This window comes from Protomyctophum bolini, assembly GCF_963924005.1.
Source record: "Protomyctophum bolini genome assembly, chromosome: 20".
In the NCBI taxonomy this organism is placed as follows: domain Eukaryota; kingdom Metazoa; phylum Chordata; class Actinopteri; order Myctophiformes; family Myctophidae; genus Protomyctophum; species Protomyctophum bolini.
In genome coordinates, this window is record NC_137881.1 from 1,198,727 (window position 1) to 1,211,362 (window position 12,636).

Below are 12,636 nucleotides of genomic sequence, written 5' to 3' on the forward strand. Positions count from 1 at the left end.
AAGGGATTTGCATGTCTTAATGACACAAGTTCCACATTTGGTGGCATAGGAGCGAATTGATTCAGTCCCTTGTTTGTGCCGAATCTGGGTTTTCCCAGTGGACAGATTGTCCACTGGCTCATGGACTGTAAGCGCCCCTCGAGTTGTGAAATAATGAGAAGTGGATGGTCTCAACGGGTCACTGGTACACCGTGAAAACTATAAAACAGAATAAACACTTAAGAGTCATATAGAACATTTCATAGCTTTCAATAAAATCAGTGCATTTGGGTTAATCACTTTTGTACAAGTCAACAATAAAAATACTTAATTTATAGTTGATCCTAATCAGTGATTCAATGAACAACCAAGCAGAACATGACGCAAAGGCACCACAAACAAAGAAAATAAACAAAATGCAACTAAACCCAACGTAAATCATGAAAGAAACCCAAACAAACAAATCAAAAGGTAAGTCTGTACCTCACTCCGCTATACTGAGGGGCTAAGGTTGAATCGAATGCCACCTTGAACTTCATAACAATCTTGGGATAATACTTGGCACAGGACACAGCAAAGGCAGGCACTGTAACCAATATAAAGCTCAGTGGCCTTGTGGTTAGAGTGGCCGCCCTGAGACTGGGAGGTCGGGGTTAAAGTAAAGACATTACTTGAACCAACTGACACCGGCAGTTACATGGACTAGAAAGACCAAAAAGAACTGAACCGGGTTCCCACTGGGAACCGACCGGTGGAAAAGAACTGAACCGGTTCCCACACAAAGTACACACACAAAGTACACACACACAAAGTACACACAAAGTACACACACACACACACACACACACACACACACACACACACAAAGTACACACACACACACACACAAAGTACACACACACACAAAGTACACACACACACACACACACACACACACACACACACACACACACACACAGTACACACACACACACACACACACACACAAAGTACACACACACAAAGTACACACACACACACACACACACACACACAAAGTACAATACAAGAAATTATAGAAATCATCAAACACACTTTTATTTTTGAATAGACTGTAGAAAAATGGGTTGCAACGAAATGTGTTGTTCTCTCTCAGTCTCTCTCTTTCTCAGTCAGTCTCTCTCTCTTTCTCTCCACTCATTGCAGTGTCTCTCTCCCTCAGTCAGTCAGTCTCTCTCTCTCTCTCTCTCTCTCTCCCTCCCTCTCTCTCTCTCTCTCTCTCTCTCTCTCTCTCTCTCTCCAGTCATTCCCGGTGTCTCTCTCCCTCAGCATCACCATCAGTACATTTCCGGGATAGCAGCAGCTCGTATTTCAGTCCATTATATTGTTGCTGCTGTGTTAATTTCGTCTACCTGAGAGACCAACCTTATCAGGTAACTAACTAACACTCTGGACGAATATAAAGCAGCTACTGAAGCAACACGGACGTTATTTAACAGTACTAACTAATATAACAGCTCATATATATTAGCGTGTGGTTGTTTTTAGCCTCTGTTGTGTTGCTGTTGACGGCGGTTAGCTTAGCTTCTCTCTGTGTTAGCACAGCGTTAGCATGTAGCTTAGCATCAGAGCCTGGTCTGTTTTCTCTGTGTTAGCATAGCGTTAGCATGTAGCTTAGCATCAGAGTCTGGTCTGTTTTCTCTGTGTTAGCATAGCGTTAGCATGTAGCTTAGCATCATAGTCTGGTCTGTTTTCTCTGCTTCACTGGAGGCTCAAATAACTGGTTTTTTATCTCCATATCATGTCTCAGAACTGTGGGTTTAAAACCCCTTTTCATTTAGTAAGGTCCATTATGTGTTCATCCTGTGAGCCACGGACCACCATGATGACATTTAGCCTCTCTGACCCAAAACTAAAGGTTTCGGTACCAATAGCAGAGATAACAGGAAGACTTCTACATTCTCTAATTCTGTAGACTTAACTAAATGCAGCAATGATGTAACTCTTTGAGAGCGTCACATGAAACCAAATGGACCCCGTACGACCAGGATCTATCAGGGTCCATTTGGTTACCGGAACTCTCCATCATTTAGCTGGGTCTGTTTTTATCTTCATATGTCATATATATATACGGTAATGTGGCTGTCATATCAATGTCTAGCTAGCTGCGTGCGTGCGTGTGTGAGAGACGCGTGTGTGCGTGTGTTAGAGGTGTGTGTGTGTGTGTGTGTGTGTGTGTGTGTGTGAGAGACGTGTGTGTGTGTGTGTGTGAGAGACGTGTGTGTGTGTGTGTCTGTCTGTCTCCACATATCGTCTTTCACTGAATTATGTTGTTTTGTTTTCCATCAGTCAAAGGTGTGTGTGTGTGTGTGTGTGTGTGTGGACCAGGGGTGTCCAAACTTAATTTAACTATCATCAACATCATCAATGTTTAATATCAATGGTCTATTATTGTAATGTACATTATTATTATTGTAATGTACATTACCAAATGAAACCAGATGAGCAAGGTAGAAAACAATAATACAAGGAACACTGCCTTTTGGTTGATTGATTTATTAACAGTTTGCAGAATTACAGTACATTTCAAGCACAAACTCAATACAATTAAGCATTACACTTGTTTACAACAGGGTCCACCATGTTCAATTCATCAAAACATTTAGAGACGTACAAATAGACACTTCCATAATAGTCAAAGAACAGGAACTCCTCATAAAGGAAGCAAAAAGGGAAAAGAAACAGATTTTACGGGGGCCAGTTTCGAATTGCAGCCGTCCGTAGGTGCCCTTTGAGAGCGGTTTTGAAGGAGTCAAGGGATTCACATGTCTCAATGACTGTTGGTAGGGCGTTCCACATTTTGGTGGCATAGGAAAATAATTTAGTCCCCTGTTTATTTCGTTGCACTCCCTCTGGTGTTGTGGGTGTTACATTAAGGAAGTATTTAGACAGGTACATGGGTATCTTGGTGGTTGTATCGAATCTTGTGGACCAGACCCATTGCAAGATGCTGTACTCTGTCGTCGACCCTAAGCCATCCCAGCCTGTCAAAGTGGGCAGGGGTGAGGTGGGTTCGGGGGGTGAGGCCAAGTAGGAGCCTGACCAGTTTGTTTTGGGATGTCTGGAGCCTAGTTTTAAGGGCATTTGAGGTGCTGTGGTACCAGGAGGTGCATGCATAGTCATATAAACCTTGTACGAGGGCTCCTGTTAAGGTCTTCCTTATTGGTTAAATACCTTATTGTCAAAACGTCCCATACTGTTGGGCGGGCCGTTCATATTTCATAATACAATTCAGTTATGGAGCTTATGGGCCGTTTACAATTCACCCCAGGGCCGCATTTTGGCCCGCTGGCCGCACTTTGGACACAGCTGCTGTCTGTCTGTCTGTCGGTCTGTCGGTCTGTCGGTCTGTCGGTCTGTCTGTCTGTCTGTCTGTCTGTCTGTCTGTTTTGATGTGCATCATTAGCTCTCTCTCGCTCTCTCTCTCTCTCTCTCTCTCTCTCTCTCTCTCTCTCTCTCTCTCTCCCTCCCCCCCTCCTCCCCTCTTCTGAAAATACGTTGTGGCAGAGAAAATTTGTTGTTAAAATGTTTTTTTAAAACACACGTGAAAAGAGTCTTGTCATGCTATGATCAGGTGATGTAATGGTGATGTAAAACAAACGGTGTCAAAACAAACATTAACTTCTCTTTATTGTTAATGGCGTTTAATGTCTGTGTTTAGGGGGGACAAGATGACGTAAATGTTCCCTTCATTATTTGTCAATGGCGTTTTTAAAACAAACAAATCTAAATGGCCTTGTGGTCCAAAACAATCATTAAACCTGTATATAAAAACATTATAAGTGGCCTTGTGGTCCAAAAGTAAAACCCTTAACCATTTTGGTGCATCATGTTATGCTTTAGCTATTGAAAAATAGCAGATCTACAAGCTCACAGCGCGCCACCGAGTGGCGCGCTACGAGCTTGTAGGTCTGCTATTTTTAAGGACTGACATTTTTAGAATCTGATCTCAGGTCAGAATGGGTTAATCAGACCCAGTGTGTGTCCAGTGGAAACCTCGTATGAATCTGATCTCAGGTCAGAATGGGTTAACAGCTAAGTTCACATTATTGTCCCATACTGGTTGTTTTTTTGTAATGATTGTGTGAAATGATCTGGTTTATTTATTACAACCAGAGCCCTTTGGGTGCAGACCAGTCACTAGTCCTACAACTTGTAGTCCTACAACTTGTAGGACTAATTAATGACTGGTCTAACTCTAACCAATGACTAGTCTAAACCAAGTACTGTCTCTAAACCAAGTACTGTCTCTAAACCAAGTACTGTCTCTAAACTAAGTACTGTCTCTAAACTAAGTACTGTCTCTAAACTAAGTACTGTCTCTAAACTAAGTACTGTCTCTAAACTAAGTACTGTCTCTAAACCAAGTACTGTCTCTAAACTAAGTACTGTCTCTAAACTAAGTACTGTCTCTAAACTAAGTACTGTCTCTAAACCAAGTACTGTCTCTAAACCAAGTACTGTCTCTAAACTAAGTACTGTCTCTAAACCAAGTACTGTCTCTAAACTAAGTACTGTCTCTAAACCAAGTACTGTCTCTAAACTAAGTACTGTCTCTAAACCAAGTACTGTCTCTAAACCAAGTACTGTCTCTAAACCAAGTACTGTCTCTAAACTAAGTACTGTCTCTAAACTAAGTACTGTCTCTAAACCAAGTACTGTCTCTAAACTAAGTACTGTCTCTAAACCAAGTACTGTGGTCTCTAAACCAAGTACTGTCTCTAAACCAAGTACTGTCTCTAAACTAAGTACTGTCTCTAAACCAAGTACTGTCTCTAAACTAAGTTCTGTCTCTAAACTAAGTACTGTCTCTAAACTAAGTACTGCCCCCTGAGCCATATTGAGCAAGACAGAGTTACCACAACTCTGTTCACTTCCTGGGGAAGTTGGCAGAATGCACTGGACTTGGCAGGCAACAAGCCCAGCTTTATCTTTAATGATCTTTAAATCCCTTTATTTTAAATTGGTTTGTTTTTTAGTACTAATAGCACAACATAAACATTACAGAGACCTTAGTTGTCACAAATAGCTGATATTTGCGCCACCCTCGTTGAAAACAATGTATGTCCAACTCCAGCTTGTCCCTCTCCATCTAGGCTGCATGGACAGCCTGTCTGTCCCTCTGCATCCAGGCTGCATGGACACTGGACAGCCTGTCTGTCCCTCTGCATCCAGGCTGCAGGGACAGCCTGTCTGTCCCTCTCTCCATTCAGGCTGCATGGACAGCCTGTCTGTCCCTCTGCATCCAGGCTGCAGGGACAGCCTGTCTGTCCCTCTCTCCATTCAGGCTGCATGGACACTGGACAGCCTGTCTGTCCCTCTGCATCCAGGCTGCAGGGACAGCCTGTCTGTCCCTCTGCATCCAGGCTGCATGGACAGCCTGTCTGTCCCTCTCCATCCAGGCTGCAGGGACAGCCTGTCTGTCCCTCTGCATCCAGGCTGCATGGACAGCCTGTCTGTCCCTCTGCATCCAGGCTGCAGGGACAGCCTGTCTGTCCCTCTGCATCCAGGCTGCATGGACAGCCTGTCTGTCCCTCTCCATCCAGGCTGCAGGGACAGCCTGTCTGTCCCTCTGCATCCAGGCTGCATGGACAGCCTGTCTGTCCCTCTGCATCCAGGCTGCATGGACAGCCTGTCTGTCCCTCTGCATCCAGGCTGCAGGGACAGCCTGTCTGTCCCTCTGCATCCAGGCTGCATGGACAGCCTGTCTGTCCCTCTGCATCCAGGCTGCATGGACAGCCTGTCTGTCCCTCTGCATCCAGGCTGCATGGACACTGGACAGCCTGTCTGTCCCTCTGCATCCAGGCTGCATGGACAGCCTGTCTGTCCCTCTGCATCCAGGCTGCATGGACAGCCTGTCTGTCCCTCTCTGCATCCAGGCTGCATGGACAGCCTGTCTGTCCCTCTGCATCCAGGCTCGAGTGCTCACTTTTCTGACCCCTCAATGTCATAACGCTGTCTTCCTCTATGGCTCTGGGTTATACGACATACTGGAGTTGTTCTGTCTGTGAGCCCGTGGGTCACTCTGAGAGTCGGTTCTGATTGTTCCTGGACCGGTAGCTACTGTACGATGGTGGACCGATATTATTATGGTCATAAAATCATGGTAATCACAGTGAGGGCAATAACTAGGGTCAGAGAAAGTGAGTCAGAGCACATTGACTTTGTGATGGTAGGTCTGTCACTGTCGGCCTGTCATTTAACACATTCTGACCGGGAACCCCTTTTGGTGTCAGCATCATGTTATGCTTTAGCTATTGAAAAATAGCAGATCTACAAGCTCATAGCGCGCCACCGAGTGGCGCGCTACGAGCTTGTAGGTCTGCTGTTTTTGAAAAATCTAAGGAACGACTGACATTTTTAAAATCTGATCTCAGGTCAGAATGGGTTAATCAGACCAGTGTGTGTCCAGTGGAAACCTCGTATGAATCTGATCTCAGGTCAGAATGGGTTAATCAGACCCAGTGTGTGTGTCCAGTGGAAACCTCGTATGAATCTGATCTCAGGTCAGAATGGGTTAATCAGACCAGTGTGTGTCCAGTGGAAACCTCGTATGAATCTGATCTCAGGTCAGAATGGGTTAACACATTTAGCCCTGAGGGATGCAGTGTCGCCTCGTAGCATTTAACCATTGTTTTAAATGTAGCTGTTGCAGTGCCGCGCTACGAGCTTGTAGGTCTGCTGTTTTTGAAGAATCGTGCAAATGTGGTGCAAATCTTTGAATATATATATATATTATTTCAGAGCGAACGGTTTTTAACTCATATCTTTGCTTCTGGAAGGTCACTGGAACAACATATTTTGAGATGGCGGCCAATTACAGAACATTTTTTTGGGGTCCTTGACGTGAAATAGTTTGAGAACCACTGATATAGAAACATGAGGTTTAACCCTGTGAGAACCACTGATATAGAAACATGAGGTTTTAACCCTGTGAGAACCACTGATATAGAAACATGAGGTTTTAACCCTGTGAGAACCACTGATATAGAAACATGAGGTTTAACCCTGTGAGAACCACTGATATAGAAACATGAGGTTTTAACCCTGTGAGAACCACTGATATAGAAACATGAGGTTTAACCCTGTGAGCACCACTGACATAGAAACATAGGGTTTAACCCTGTGAGAACCACTGATATAGAAACATGAGGTTTAACCCTGTGAGAACCACTGATATAGAAACATGAGGTTTTAACCCTGTGAGAACCACTGATATAGAAACATGAGGTTTAACCCTGTGAGAACCACTGATATAGAAACATGAGGTTTTACCCTGTGAGAACCACTGATATAGAAACATGAGGTTTTAACCCTGTGAGAACCACTGATATAGAAACATGAGGTTTTAACCCTGTGAGCACCACTGATATAGAAACATGAGGTTTTAACCCTGTGAGAACCACTGATATAGAAACATGAGGTTTTAACCCTGTGAGCACCACTGATATAGAAACATGAGGTTTAACCCTGTGAGAACCACTGATATAGAAACATGAGGTTTTAACCCTGTGAGAACCACTGATATAGAAACATGAGGTTTATCAGGAAAAAACCTGTCTGCATTTCGAAACCATTTGTGGAATGTGTTCCTCGGTCTTATTGGGTTAACCCCTTTTGGTGTTTTAGACATTATGTTATAAAATAAAATAGCAGATTTACGAGCTTGTAGATCTGCTATTTTTGAAAAACCGGGAAAATGTAGTGCAAATCTTTGAATATATATTCTTTAAGAGTGCTGGTCACACTTTGGTGGTATACATTTTAATAACGATCATTTATGACCAACTAACTAAACCGTTGATCTCCTGTGCTTCTCCGCTCTGCTGCTGGACGGGTGGACGACCCCAGACCAGGCCAAAAGGACCACAACGATTCAGCAGAACACAGAGGCAGTACTGTGAGGAAGGTCTTCAGGTGAGCACAGGTTCTCTTTAGCAGAACACAGAGGCAGTACTGTGAGGAAGGTCTTCAGGTGAGCACAGGTTCTCTTAACACAGAGGCAGTACTGTGAGGAAGGTCTTCAGGTACTCGCATAAATGATTTGTTCATCCATCCATCCATCTTATCCGTAGTCGGGTTGCAGGTTTTCAACCCTTTTCCAATTACACCCTGGCATTGGGTCCTTTTAATCCACATATTTCTAACGTCATCATTGAGAGCTATCGTTATACCAGTTATACCCTGACGTCATTATGCTGCTACGATACATACACATCAAACGGGGTGCAAAGTAACCACAGTACACCGCTAATCAACTTACACATTTACATATATGATTGATTGATTCTTTATTGCAGACTCAGGGGAATCCATATCACAGTACAGAACAACACAATAGATAAAGAATATACATAGAGGCATTTCCTTTAACACATTTTGGGCGTGAACCCAATGTTTCAAGCATTCTGGTATGCTTTAGCTATTGAAAAATAGCAGATCTACAAGCTCATAGCGCGCTATGAGCTTGTAGGTCTGCTATTTTTTTCCTAAATCGTACAAATGCGGCACAAAAGGTATATATTCTTTCAGAGCGAACTTTTTTTTTCTTTTTTGTTTTGACGTCCGGCCTAAATGTGTTACTCCACCCTGATCGACATATACGTCTGATGGAAAGCCGTCAATCATCCGTATCAATTACAACAACACGTAATTGATTGTTGTTAATTACGTAACGAAATAATGCATTTGAAATGCTCAACCCATTCTGACCTGAGATCAGATTCTATAAATGTTCTTCTACATCCTGACAGTTTTCTGAAGAAGCTATGTTTCTGTGTCAGTCGTTCTTCGTTTTTTTCAAAAATAGCATAATATGCCTACTAGTGTGCAGCAAGCAAGTATGCACTCGACAGAGTGCAGTTCTAGTTTGTTCTGCATTTTATTTTGAGCCACGGAACCACCATTTGATGACATTCAGGGATATATCTCACTCATCCCTAAACAATTTAATTTTCTTTTAGAAAACCTTTGCCTGTGTCTACTGTCTAGGTGAGACATCTGAATGTCTGAATACTAGAACAGCAGCAAAGTCAGGGAGACAGAATGTTATATTGAATTATCACACTGTAGCCTCAAAGTCCCTAATATGAATGTTATATTGAATTATCACACTGTAGCCTCAAAGTCCCTAATATGCAAAAACAATTTGTTCCATTTGTCACTTTGGTATAAATAAATTAAGCAAAAATAGCCTTTTTGTCTCACAGTCAAACACCTGGGATTGATTACCAACCTCCTAAAACAGTAATTCTGAACGGGAACCCCTTTTGGTGTTTCAAGCATCATGTTATGCTTTAGCTATTGAAAAATAGCAGATCTACAAGCTCGTAGCGCGCCACCGAGTGCCGCGCTGCGAGCTTGTAGGTCTGCTATTTTTTTTTAATCATGAAAATGTGGCGCAAATCTTTGAATATATATATTCTTTCAGAGCGAACGTTTTTAAAGGACAACTTTGGTTTTTTTAACCAAGGTTCATGTTTTAGGATGTTATTAAGAGAAACTGAAAGATGAGTGTTATTTATTTTTTCATTTGCTGCTTTCTTTCGTTTTAGGGATTTTAGCTGTTTTTGACAGAGGAGGGGGGGGGGGGAATTCAAGCATGGGGCTAAATATGTATTTTATAGCGATTTATTTTTTAATTATTTACTATAGTCCTAATAAACCCCAGGAAATGTCATCTGGCCACAGAAGATCACAGGATCTACTGAATGTGTCAAACTGACATATTGAGCCTTTGACACACAGTGTGCCCCCCCCCCCCCCCCCCCCCAATCTTCACATTCAGTAGATCCTGTGACACACAGTGTGGCTTCCCCCCAGTAGGCTACCTTCACATTCAGTAGATCCTATGACACAGTGTGGTTTCCCCCAGTAGGCTACCTTCACATTCAGTAGATCCTGTGACACACAGTGTGGTTTCCCCCCAGTAGGCTACCTTCACATTCAGTAGATCCTGTGACACACAGTGTGGTTTCCCCCCAGTAGGCTACCTTCACATTCAGTAGATCCTGTGACACACAGTGTGGCTTCCCCCCAGTAGGCTACCTTCACATTCAGTAGATCCTGTGACACACAGTGTGGCTTCCCCCCAGTAGGCTACCTTCACATTCAGTAGATCCTGTGACACACAGTGTGGCTCCCCCCCAGTAGGCTACCTTCACATTCAGTAGATCCTATGACACACAGTGTGGCTTCCCCCCAGTAGGCTACCTTCACATTCAGTAGATCCTATGACACAGTGTGGTTTCCCCCCAGTAGGCTACCTTCACATTCAGTAGATCCTGTGACACACAGTGTGGCTTCCCCCCAGTAGGCTACCTTCACATTCAGTAGATCCTGTGACACACAGTGTGGCTCCCCCCCAGTAGGCTACCTTCACATTCAGTAGATCCTGTGACACACAGTGTGGCTTCCCCCCAGTAGGCTACCTTCACATTCAGTAGATCCTATGACACAGTGTTGTGACGAAGCACATTTCAATGTTTTTCTGCTTTATTTTACCTATGCATGTTATTATTTATGTAAAGAAATGTAACATGTGATGCTGAGTGTTTAAATATTATTATCTTCTAGTCATGTGTGAAAGGTAACGGGTCAGGTACAGGGGTGAGTGACAGCTGTCAGTGACTGGTTGATTGTCACCACCCAAGGTTACTAGTAGAGGAAGTGACACACGGGAAGGGGAGATCTCACAACAAACAGAGTGCAGGCCTGCATAGAGGAGGAGAGGAGCTCCAGGCGCCAGATAGCGTTTGCATTAAGACAGCTATTTAATGTTTAAGCGAGCGTATCTGCAGCCACAGTAACTATAAGGAACAGTCGGGCCCAGCGGATTGGGCATCTCGTATGTCGCTGCCGTCGGGGATCGGCGTTGGAACTGAGGATTACCTGCCGGTGTTCGGAGGCTAACAGGGCTACTGCTACCGGTGAGACCGTTCCAAAGTTGTTCATTGAGGATTATAAATATAGGGGTACCCCGAGCGTTTTCATGTTTCCATTGGACCCTTTTTGAGCAGAGGAACTTTTCGTTGCGTTGGAAGTTTGGGACAGTTGCACACCTGCGTGCGCGCGCCTCTTTTGAGGGGAACGACGGACGCGGACATTATTCTTTGCTGACTTTGGGGGGGTTAGGGAAATAATTATTGTTTGTGGGTGTAAGTTTGTTTACCTGTATATTGTATTTAATAGAGAAAGAGACAGGGAGAAGTGTCACTAGTGAAGTGTATTGTCTGCTGTTGATTCGGCCAGTGGCTATGGCTGGCTATCTCTATATAAAAAGTTCTGAATATAACCCTACGATCCTGCTTAATTTTTCCTTAAGTGATAGTTGCCTTGAATAAGTAAAGGGCGATTGTTACAGTGTGGCTTCCCCCCAGTAGGCTACCTTCACATTCAGTAGATCCTGTGACACACGGTGTGGTTTCCCCCAGTAGGCTACCTTCACATTCAGTAGATCCTGTGACACACAGTGTGGTTTCCCCCCAGTAGGCTACCTTCACATTCAGTAGATCCTGTGACACACAGTGTGGTTTCCCCCAGTAGGCTACCTTCACATTCAGTAGATCCTGTGACACACAGTGTGGTTTCCCCCAGTAGGCTACCTTCACATTCAGTAGATCCTGTGACACACAGTGTGGTTTCCCCCCAGTAGGCTACCTTCACATTCAGTAGATCCTGTGACACACAGTGTGGTTTCCCCCAGTAGGCTACCTTCACATTCAGTAGATCCTGTGACACACAGTGTGGTTTCCCCCAGTAGGCTACCTTCACATTCAGTAGATCCTGTGACACACAGTGTGGTTTCCCCCAGTAGGCTACCTTCACATTCAGTAGATCCTGTGACACACAGTGTGGTTTCCCCCCAGTAGGCTACCTTCACATTCAGTAGATCCTGTGACACACAGTGTGGTTTCCCCCAGTAGGCTACCTTCACATTCAGTAGATCCTGTGACACACAGTGTGGTTTCCCCCCAGTAGGCTACCTTCACATTCAGTAGATCCTGTGACACACAGTGTGGTTTCCCCCAGTAGGCTACCTTCACATTCAGTAGATCCTATGACACACAGTGTGGTTTCCCCCCAGTAGGCTACCTTCACATTCAGTAGATCCTGTGACACACAGTGTGGTTTCCCCCAGTAGGCTACCTTCACATTCAGTAGATCCTGTGACACACAGTGTGGTTTCCCCCAGTAGGCTACCTTCACATTCAGTAGATCCTGTGACACACAGTGTGGTTTCCCCCAGTAGGCTACCTTCACATTCAGTAGATCCTGTGACACACAGTGTGGTTTCCCCCAGTAGGCTACCTTCACATTCAGTAGATCCTGTGACACACAGTGTGGTTTCCCCCAGTAGGCTACCTTCACATTCAGTAGATCCTGTGACACACAGTGTGGTTTCCCCCCAGTAGGCTACCTTCACATTCAGTAGATCCTGTGACACACAGTGTGGTTTCCCCCAGTAGGCTACCTTCACATTCAGTAGATCCTGTGACACACAGTGTGGTTTCCCCCCAGTAGGCTACCTTCACATTCAGTAGATCCTGTGACACACAGTGTGGTTTCCCCCCAGTAGGCTACCTTCACATTCAGTAGATCCTATGACACAGTGTGGCT

At 44.3% G+C, this 12,636-nt stretch overlaps 1 protein-coding gene across 4 annotated transcripts in view; it reads left to right on the forward strand.

The window, feature by feature from the left end:
* Window positions 1-1,279: 1,279 nt before the first annotated feature.
* adipor1a (adiponectin receptor 1a) overlaps window positions 1,280-12,636 on the forward strand; it is a 35,131-nt gene continuing 23,774 nt past the window's right edge. For 2 of the 4 annotated variants that reach the window (XM_080792107.1, XM_080792110.1), the window contains exons 1-2: window positions 1,280-1,391; window positions 7,870-7,935. The gene's annotated coding sequence lies outside the window, so the exon portion shown is untranslated. The other 2 variants (XM_080792108.1, XM_080792109.1) reach the window with 2 other exon arrangements.